Here is a 9917-nt window from a genome sequence, read left to right as displayed (position 1 = left end):
TATACACACACATACATATGTATACAATTATCTTGCTGCACAAGAAAAATCATGCCAAAAAGGGAAAAAATGATAAAGGGTTACATATAATGATCTCCTAGTTCTGCTCATTTCACTTAGCACCCAGTTCATGTCTCTCCAGACCTTTCTGAAATCATCGTCCTGATCACTTCTTACAGAACAATAATATTCCATAACATTCATATACCCCAATTTATTCAGCCATTCTCCAATTGATGGACAGCCACTCAGTTTCTAGTTTCTTAATACTACAACAAGGGCTGCTAAAAATATTTTTGCACATGTAGGTCCTTTTCCCTCCTTTAAGATCTCTTTGGAATATAAGCCCAGTAGTAACACTGCTGTATCAAAGGGTATGCACATTTTGATAATCCTTTGGGCATAGTTCTAAATTGTTCTCCAGAATAGTTGGATCAATTCACAATTCCATGAACAATGCATTACTGTCCCACTTTTCCCACTTCCCCTCCAACATTCATCATTATGTTTTTTTGTCATCTTAGCCATAATTAATTCTTTTTAAAAATGTTGTCTTTCAGAATCATGATGGAAAATGCCATCCCCACCAAGAGCTAAAACTATAGAATTTGAATGCAGATCAAAGCATATGATTTTCACCTTTTAAAAAAATTTTCTTTTTCATGATTTTTCCTTTTTATTCTGATTCTTCTTTCACAACATGACTAATCTAGAAGTGTGATTAATATGTACAAACATGTATAACTTATATCAGATTATTTGCTATCTTGGGGAGAGGAGGAAAATTTGGAACTTAAAATATGACAAAATGAATGTTGAAAACTATCTTTGTATGTAATTAGAAAAATAAAATACTATTAAATGGGGGGAAAAGAATTTTACAGAATTTTTTTATTTGTTGTCTTTGAATAAGGAGAACATCCATTGGCTCAGACCCAAGCTTGGCTATGTGACTTACTAATTATATCAATTTAGGTACCAAATTTCATTTGTAAGGTGGGAATAATAGTTATTAACCACTTCATTGTGTTTTTATGAGGAAGATATTTTGTAAACCTGGATAGTGCTACAGAAATGGGAAACATAGAGTTCCAACATAGAGATGACAAGTGGAAAAGTCATCAGACAAGAAGCCATCTTTGAAACTAGTTATCTTTTCTCAAGTCTCTTTAGAACCCACTTATTTGAAACTCCAAATTGCACTTACCCAACACAATAATGTGCTCAAAGCTAGGTAAACTTATTCTCATGCATAACTGTATTTCCAAGGGAAAATATGCTTCTACTTCCAGTGCCCAGTATAGTACTTTGTACATACTAACTTCATGTTTGTTGATATAAATTGAATTAAATTTGCTTATGTTGCTTTTTCCAGCCCTGGGGGGAGGCCAGGAAAGGTGAGAAAAAAGAGGTTTCATAGTGTAATTTATAAGCTTGGAGACCAACATATGGCTACAACACAATGCAACGAATATTTGTTATAATATTATGCAAAAAATACTTAGGCTCCATTTATTTGCAGAACGTTTTGCTAGAAGATACAAAACTTAGATAAAATAGAGTTCTGTCTGTAAGGAGCTTATAATGTGTAGTACAGAATCACACACCAATATGCACAGTTATAGTACAAATTTTGTTTTGTTTTGCCATACCTATGATTTCAACGGGATATGGAAATCCCAGCAGATTTCTTCACTGCACTTCCTTTATAACTTAGGATCTATGAGAGTTGTTTGGTGTTACTGAAGATTTAGTGTTTTACCTTTGGAAGCATAGTTATACATGCAATATCCCCTAAGTAATTTCAAAGAGTTGACTTAATCACTTATTCCCTAAGAGATTTGAGGAGTTACAAAATTGTACACCATGTGAGGGTGTTACTAGTTTGCTAAGGGAAGAATCAGAGAAATTTTTTTGGAACAGATAAGGAAATTTTTAAATTGCCTCTTTAAAACAGACAAAGTAATGCTGGATAAGTGTTTGACCTGCAATGAGAAAGAGTTCAAACTCCATTTCCAACACTTAATAGCAAGTCACTTACCCAAAATGACAAAGATGGTAGAATATGAGGAGCTTCTATGGGAGCAGGTCTGTTGATTCTTATGTGACCTTGGACTTTTCTAGGCCTTTGTTAGCTTTTCTGTTCAGCTCTAACTCTACATTATATACTTTGGTGAACTTTAATTTAGACAATCCCCCATGACTTATTTATTAAACCATTTATGGGTGGTTATAGGAAGTTCTTCACAATGACAAAAGCATGCACTCTTCTTTTAATGGATAAATAAACATTTAACAGGTCATGTGAGGGAGAGAAGGTATTTCAGACATAATCCATGATCTGGTTAATTTTCATTTGTTTGAATTAAAAAGCATGGAGATGGATTAATATGAGATAAGACTAGAAATGGTGCCTGGTTTGGAGGGTCTTAATTGATAATTGAATCCTTTTAGCCTAGGTTGTTGATAATAAAAAAAAATAATAGCATTTATTTAGTGCTTTAAGATTTACAAAGTCTTTTGCAGATGTAATCTCATTTGAGCTTTACAACAATCCAGTCAGGTAGTTATAAGAAATTTTGTTATCCTCATTTTAGATATGAGAAAACTGAGGTTCAAGGAAGATGAGGAATTTGTCCATCGTCATACAGCTAATGTGAGAGAGAGGATTTGACCTTAGGTCTTTAGGATCAAACCCAGAATGCCATCTACTATAGTAGCAGTTCTCAGGACTTTGGGTTTCATGATGTCCCTTCACATTCTTGAAAATTATTGAGGCCCCAAAAGAGCATTTGTTTATGGGTTCTATCTATCTATATTTACCATATTAGGAATTGAAATTCCTAAATAAATAAATAAAGATAAAGTTTTAAAATATTTATTAGTTCATTAAAAATAACAATTACATTTTAAATGAAGAACAACTATTTTCCAAAACAAAAATTTAGTGAGGATATCATTGTTTTTACATAGTTTTGCAAATCTCTTTAATATCTGACTTAATAGAAGGCAGATGGCTTTTCATATCTGCTTCTGCATTCAGTTTGTGGGGATGGCTGTTTTGGTTGAAGAAAATCCATCCTCCTATAGATAGGGACACAGGAGTATCTCCCTTGGAAAAGGAAGGAATGTTTTAATAGGTATATAATGTTAGTATCAGTATAAAAATAATTTTGATCTCTGAAAGAGTCTTTGGGACCCCTATGGATCATACTTTGAGAAGCATTGCACCATACCATATTGTCTCCATGTTTGATCTGAGAAGTTTCATCAGCATCTGTCTACAGTTGTTGGGATGCCAGGAACACATGTTCTGCATCTTGTGCAGTGAGAAGAGGGGGAAGGGTAGGGGTGGGGCAGGGTTTGCTTTTTATCCCTTTCTTCTATAAAAGGAAGGAAACCCCTAACTCCAAGCCATTGATATTGACTCTGTGGCTTGTGATATGGCTGGGTCCTTGCAATCAAATAGACACCAAACCAGAAGGATCCTAAAAGAGAATACAGTTCAACTCCCTCATTTTATGGATGAGAAAACCCTCAGAGGAGAGAAGTGAGCTGCCCAAACTAATAATAGAAGGATTTTAGATTTGAACCAAGTCCTCTTACTCAAAATCCATTGTTCCTTCGATTATTATACAATGAGAGTAGGTAGGCAGTGAATATATTAGCTTGACTGAAGCAGAAGGTATGGACTAGGATATAATGGATAATAAATGTAGGATTTGAATAAAGAAGTTATTGAAAGCTCAGTTTTATTCTTTAGCTCTATTGGCTACTTATAATTTTATGATTTTCTTTAGTTCATATGATCTGAGATATAGAGTTCCAAGAGATTTTAGCAGTCACTTTAGCAGTCAATTTCTTCATTTTTATAGAGATAAGTCTTTCATAATCTAGCCCCATTCTTGATTTTCTAGTTTTCCTCCATATTGCTCCCCAGCACAGTCTTACATTCAATGACCCATATCTGAATGTTGTAGAATAAGACAGTTGACCAGATGTAGTGAAGGTCATTTACAAAATGGAGTTGGTTTGGTGTGGAAATCAAGAGAACAAATTAGAACCTATCTCATTCTCCATCTTATGCTGCCATATGTAATCTCCCCCAGTTTGTTGGGGTTTTTTAATGAATAATCCATGGAAAATCAGATGACATAAACCATCTATTGTTTCCTAAGTGCAGGTGGATGCAATTAATGAGCATCTCTCAGTTCTGGAAAAAGAAAGACCCTGAAACCTACTTCTCTCCCTCCCAATTTTATGGAAACTCATTCTTCTCATTCCTAATTTGGAAAATCCCCCAGTCTTTCCTCCAATTAGAAATCAGATTACCTAAATTTGTATCCTGTTTTGTATGATGGTTAGTTGTTTTCTTATAAATAAGTGGTTTTGTTTGATGAATTATTTTAATACATAAAAATGTTTCTCATTCTTTATTCAACGTTTTTGGACTGATATGATATTTTGAAAATAAAAAACTAAAAAAAGGAAAAAAAAGAAAAAACGTTGTGATGAAGGATGGTTCTCTGAGGTAGGAGAAAGAAGGGATATAAGGAATAATAAGGGTAAGGACAATACTACCTAGATTGATCTACTTATTCAGTGCCATACCAATCAAATTCCCAAGAAATTATTTTACAAAGCTAGAAAAAATAATAACAAAGTTCATCTGGGAGAACAAAAGATCAAGAATTATAAAGGAATTAATGAAAAAAATGCTATATCTAGCAATGTCAGACCTAAAACTATATTACAAAGCAGTGGTCATTAAAACCATTTGGTACTGGCTAAGAAATAGAAAAGTTGATCAGTGGAATAGGTTAGGACAAAATAGTCAATGACTATAGTAATCTACTGTTTGACAAACCCAAAGACTCCAGCTTTTGAGATAAGAACTCACTATTTGACAAAAACTACTGGGAAAATTGGAAATTTGTATAGCAGAAACTAGACTTTGACCCATACCTAACACTTTGTATATTCCAAGAAACAAGTTCATGATTTAGACATAAAGTGATATAAGTAAATTAGAAGAACAAAGTTTATCTCTCAAATGGATAAGGAAGGAAGTTGTGGCCAAAGAAGAACTGGAGCTCATTATTGAACACAAAATAGATAATTTTGATTATATTAAGTTAAAAAGGTTTTGTACAAACAAAACCAATGTAGACAAGATTAGAAGGGAAACAATAAAGTGGGGGAAAAATTACATTCAAGGGTTCTGATAAAGATCTCATTTCTAAAATATATAGAGAACTGACTCATATTTATAATTCAAGCCATTCTCCAATTGATAAATGGTCAAAGGATATGAACAGACAATTTTCAGATAAAGAAATTAAAACCATGAAAAAGTCATATGAAAAAGTGCTCTAAATCATTATTGATCAGAGAAATGTAAATTAAGACAACTCTGAGGTACCACTACATACCTCACAGATTATCTAAGATGACAGGAAAAGATAATGACGAATGTTGGAGGGAATGTGGGAAAACTGGGACACTAAAACACTGTTCATGGAGTTGTGAACTGATTCAACCATTCTGGAAAGCAATTTGGAACTATGCCCAAAGGGCTATCAAACTGTGCTTACCTTTTGATCCAGCAGTGTTTCTACTGGACCTGTAGCCCAAAGAAATCATAAAGGAGGAAAAAGGACCCACATGTGTAAAAATGTTTGTGGCAGCCCTTTTTGTAGTGGCAAGAAACTGGACACTGAGTGGATGCCCATCAGTTGGAGAATGGCTGAATAAATTGTGGTATATGAATGTTATGGAATATTATTGTTCTGTAAGAAACGATCAGCAGGATGATTTCAGAAAGGCCTGGAGAGACTTACATGAACTGATGCTAAATGAAATGAGCAGAACCAGGAGATTATTATACATGGCAACAGTAAGATTATATGATGATCAATTCTGATGGATGTGGCTCTTTTCAACAATGAGATTATTCAGGTCACTTCCAAAGGTCTGGTGATGAAGAGATACAACCAGAGAGAGTACTGTGGGAACTGAGTGTAGATCACTATTTTTTGTTTTTGGCTTGCATTTTAGTTTTTTCCTCATTTTTTTCTTTTTGATCTGATTTTTCTTGTGGAACATGGTATTTATGGACACATGTATAGAAGAATTGTGCATATTTTGCATATATTGGATTACTTGCTATCTAGGGGAAGATTGGGGGGAAGGGAGGAAAAAAATTTGGAACACAAGGTTTTGCAAGGGTGAATGTTGAAAATTATCCATACATATTTTTTTGAAAATAAAAAGCTTTAATAAAAATAAAAATAAAATAAAAAATAAAGTAAAAAATAGAATAGAGGTAATAAAAAAACAAAAATTATCAATAAAAATTTATTTAGAAAAGAAAAGAAGGTCACTTCATCTCTTTAGGTATTATTATTCTTATCTATAAAATGGGAGTTTAAATTGTACTATTGCCAAGATCCCTTCTAGACCTGACAATCTCATGGTTCATGGAAACTCATCATAGATAATCCATAAAACAAATCACATATGGGATAATCTGGAGTATGCTGTTTGAAAAACTTTCTGGCTGCATAATAGGGCTTTCCTGATAAGGCTCTTCCTCACTAATTAAACATAAAGAATTTCATTTTCCCAAGGGGCCTGGGAAACAAATCCTTATGTTCTTCTCTAGACGAAAGTTATTCCAAGATCTGGTAGATATTCAAAGCCAAGCATTCTCAAGTCTACCAGGATAGTCCAGCTTTGACGAGACTCTTACTTCTTAAGTTTCACAATCCCTTTTCCTCCTCTCTAAACTTGAAGACTCAGAAAGGAAGGGGGAAACAAGTATTTATTAAGCATCTACTATGTACCAGACATTGTGCAAAGTGCCTTACAAATGTATCTTACAAATGATTTTTGACAGCTCTCCTAGGTGAGTGCTATTATTTTTCAGTATTATTTGACAGATCAGGAAACATACAGACAGAATTTAAATGACTTGCCCAGAATCACACATTAGCTATATGAGGCTAGATTTGAGCTCAGGGCTTTTTGATTCCAGTGGATGAGCAGCAAGTCTTCCCTTCTCTCCTTCCTACATCCTTCAATCACCCATTCAGAACAGCTTCTAAGAAAGGATCTGACAGCTTCACACTGAGGTGGTAGTGATTATTCTGTATCCCACAATTCACTGCTTCTTTGGAGTGGAGTATGGAGGAGCTTGAAAGGCTTCAAGAATAGTTCATATTTGATGGAAGGTGGGGAGGAGGTGTCTCACCCATTCTAAGCTGAATATTTTGTCTTTTCTTTAAATCACTAAGAAAAAAAAAAAGCAAAACCAAAACAGCAAAATCTTTTTTGTGAGCCTTAGTTTTTCTAAACGGATTCATTTCCTTTTGAACCCTGGCATTCCTATTCTTACATGACTATACCATAATTTTATATATCCATCTTACTTGTTCTTGCTTCCACATTCTGTACATGTCTTTTTAAAAATCTAACTTGGTTGGTAAATTCTTTGTGCATCTGTATCAGTCTCATTAAACTGCTTTCCTTTCATCAGAATTGTTTCTCTTTTTGTCTTCAGCATTTCATTCTTGTTTCCTGTTCCTTCAGTTCAGATTCTCTTCCATGGGATACTAAACAATGAGATACTACTTATCCTTCCTCTGAGCCTTTCCATCCTCAAATCTAGGAGGTATGCTAGACTATTCTGGGTTTTTTTTCTCTTTCACAGACTCTTAAGATGGAGCAGTCACTTTCCCCAAAGACTCCCATAATCTTCCCTCCTCCCACTCCATTCATAGGAAATAGGATTTTTCTTTATTGGTTCCTCCACTTTTTGAAGGTCAAAATTATCATTAACATAAGTCAAGACATTTTTGGTTGTTCTACTTATGGCAGACAGAGCTCTGGCAAGTTTATGGGGGATTTAAGTTTTTCACTATATTATATTTCTGTTCCTAGCTTACACAATAGTTCCTGAAATTCCTATCTATACTCCCTTTGTGTCAAAGTAATCTATAGCAGTAGTGTCAAACTCAAATAAAAAAGGGGCCATGATGCTGTACACAAGGATCCCTAAAGATAGCATATTAACTCAGAAAACCAAAGATTACCATTGTCTAGTTAATTGTTTTTATTTATTTTGTTGGATATTTCTCAATTATACTGTAATCTGGTGATTAACACTTGGGAGAGCATTGCAGGCTGTCTCTGATGCCTCTAGTCCAGTGGTTCTCAACTTTTGTTTTCAGTATCTTTATCCTATTAAAAATTATTGAGGATCTTTCCAAAGCGTTTTTGTTTATCTGGATTACATTCATAGACATTTACCATATTGGAAATAAAAACTATTTTTGAATTTGGAGGCCCTCTAAAAGGGTTTCAGAGATCCCCAGGATTCTCTAGACCATACTTTGAGAACCACTGCTCTAGTCTATGGTATACTCTGAGGATAATATTGCTTCTGTTTTTTTCTCTATTGATTTTCATGTGCTTGTGGACTTCTTCACATGAGCTTATTTCCTTAACATACATTGCTACACTATCTATCCCACCCTCCAAATTACCTCAATTTTTTTTGATTATAGGATATCCTTCCAGAGCTACTTGTTAGTTATAGGTTTCATCTTGCCAAGACTCAGTGAGGTCAAATTTGCTTTCTTCTGTTAGGATCTCTAGCTCACCTTGTTTTTTTTAGCTGTATATTATATTTTTAAAGCACCATAGATTCAAACTACAAAGGAGATAGATTATATCTTAACAAAAGGAACAACTTCCTAGCATGGCCAGAGCTACTTAATAACTAAATGAACTCTCTCCAAAGGTAGAGAATTCCTTGTTACTGCAGTTGTTCAGTGGAGTTTGGATGACTACTCTGAGGATATTTTCTATGTAAATTGTGCTTCAGGTAGAACTAAATCTAATCTAAGTCCTTTATGACCTTGGAGGTGACTTTAGCACTAAGATTTTATGTTTCTGATTCTATTCAATTTTGTATGTCCTAGAATGTAAGCTCCTTAATGGCAGGGATACTTATCCTGATCTTTGTCTGTCTAGCATCAAGTACTGGTATCCTTGACCTGGACAGGTACTGAATAAATGCTTGAATCAATCCCTTTAAATACTGAGCGTAGGATCCTTGTGGAAATTAGATCCTTAACAAATGTTGAATGAAGAAGTGAGTGAATATAGGTCTAAGCCATGTCAAGTGCAGAGACCAACGTCAACTGTCAAGTGCAAATAATGATTAGCAGCTGCAGGTGTCTCCACACAGAATCTACATGCAGATGATACAGAAGTCTACGCAGTACCTAGGACAAAATACTTGAAATTTCATGTTTCTTTTTAAATTAAGGAATTTATTTTTCTAAAAAAAAAAACAAACAAAATAAAACAGTGGTTTGATCTAGATACAGCAGCACTGTGACGTTATTAGAATGTACAGAGAATTAGGGCAGCCAGGGAACACAAAAACCACTATCTCCAGAACAACCTCAGAAACAAAGCTAGTTTTATCAAACAGTGTGAAAATCTTCCAGGAAAAAAAAGAGGGACAAATCTTAAGATGATGGAATGATGATTATTGTTATTATTATCATTATCATTATTATTAAAACAACATTAAAAGCCATGAACTATTAACCAAGAACATTTGTTTTGGAGTGCATACAAAAATGACTTTTCAACTGACTCATAATAGTCACATTTAAATCCTCTGGAAAAGTCCTTTCCCACTTGGAGAGAGCATGCCATTTCCAAATATGTACACATAGTGACCACAGTAGTTTGGGAATGAGTGTGAATCTGCAATGCTGGAGTTTAATTTGGGTGGATGTTTAAGCAGGTGAAGAAAGCTTATGTGTCCAGGTGAGAGATGCTTGTGGGAGAAAGCAGGCCATTATTCATGACCTAACTATGTGATGTGAAACTGCACAAAG

Source organism: Sarcophilus harrisii, chromosome 2 (genome assembly GCF_902635505.1).
Source record: "Sarcophilus harrisii chromosome 2, mSarHar1.11, whole genome shotgun sequence".
NCBI lineage: Eukaryota > Metazoa > Chordata > Mammalia > Dasyuromorphia > Dasyuridae > Sarcophilus > Sarcophilus harrisii.
Note: the sequence above shows the minus strand (reverse complement) of the source record.